Here is a 1,717-nt window from a genome sequence, read left to right on the forward strand (position 1 = left end):
GTAATGCCGTAATGTGCTCTACGGGCTTTGCGGGGCGTGGGCGGGGAATGGGTCCTCGTTCAAGGACCCATGAACGAGTGGGATGAAGAAAACCCTCTGCTGTTTTCCACAGCCCCTGGGCCCTTAGCTGTGATGTTACAGCAGGTCCACGCTCCAGACATGGCGCCCACGTTACTAAAGCTCAGCCTGCATGGATCGCTTCCTCCACACCAACCATCGATGGCCGCTGCCGCCGCCTCTCAGGTATTTATCGGGTTTGGGGCTCTGAGGTGACCGGAGGCCCGCTGAGGGCGATGGGGGCTGTGACACAAGTGGGGTGGGGCGGGCATGCCTTTAGCTCACCAACAGAGAGTCATGGCCAGTCGGAACCTCCCAAGCTGCAACCTGCAGCCATCACCACCAGCCTTAAACTCACTATACAGGGATATGCACCGTGCCTTAGAAAAGCTGTAAGGGTTTTCAAATCAAAAGAGATTGAAAAGCACTGCTCGAAGTCACTAGGAAACACCTGATGTGCAAAAACATTCAGGCATGGGTCCACGTGGATGAGGCATTTCAACAACCAAGGGCAGCTTCAGTGTCATCCATGCTGATGAGCCTCTGGAAGACGGTTTGCACATGCGTTCTTGGCAAAGTTAAACTCATAAAGTTTACTCTGTTTGAGTGATTGCATCACCACAGGTTTCTGAGTGACTCCAAACTCAGGATGCATATTTTAAATCTCCCCTGCTGTTGCTGATAATTTGTTCCATATTTACCATATTACTTAGTACTTGCAAATGGGGTTTTTTTTAGAACGTAAATGTTAATTAAATTAGATAGCTGTAGCCACAGCAGGCCAAACTCATCTCTGACCTTTCACACCATTGCAATCCATGGTTTTAACATTCAGGATGAATTTAGCGATATTGACTTTCCCCCTACATTAATCTATTGTACTTGAAAAGAAATGGAGCTTTCTCTTCTGTGTAAGCTCAGATGGTAACTACTTCTGTGTTCAGCTTCGTGCTGGCGTTGGGTCCTAAAGGTTTTCAAAGGACGAGGCTGCTGAAACTGTATTGCTTGTTAAAATATAAATAGGTGATGAATATATACAATTCTGGACTTCTTCAAAGACCACAGTTCTTATATCTGCATCTGTCAAGGGTAAGATTTGGGTAAGAATGTAAGTAAAATAAAAGGCTTAATGCAACAAGCTTTTAAAACCACATTTACTCAGCTGGAGTTTTTATGGTAATATTTTTCCTTAAGGTAAATCAGTGAACTCCCACAATATCGGAAAAAGGGGCAACTCAGAAGAAAATTCTCTCATGCACAGGTCTTCTACATTCTGTAGCGATTGCATCCAGTGTCCAGTATTGCATTTTTAAAATCCATTGAATAAAATTATATTTAAGGCAAAGCAGTTACCATTTATGAATAGAATATCCTTTACGTGCTTGATGATAGCTTTCACTTTGGAGCAAGTATGAAGTAAATGAGATCCATGCTGTTGGGCCTACTAATGTGCAAGCTGATGAGAGGTCCATTGTTTTTGTGACAGATAGCTTTATTATTTCACTTTCAACATGTTCGACATTATTTGCCAGATCAGTTTACAGCAAATCAATCAGTTCAACCAATGCTGAGAAAAAATATTTTAGTTTTGGCAATAAATTTAAAAACAAACTGAAGAATCCTTTCAGCGTCCACTGAAGCCATGAAAGCTGGAGAGAGT

The sequence above is a fragment of the Aptenodytes forsteri genome, unplaced genomic scaffold (assembly GCF_000699145.1).
Source record: "Aptenodytes forsteri isolate BGI_AS27 unplaced genomic scaffold, ASM69914v1 Scaffold153, whole genome shotgun sequence".
NCBI classification, from domain to species: domain Eukaryota; kingdom Metazoa; phylum Chordata; class Aves; order Sphenisciformes; family Spheniscidae; genus Aptenodytes; species Aptenodytes forsteri.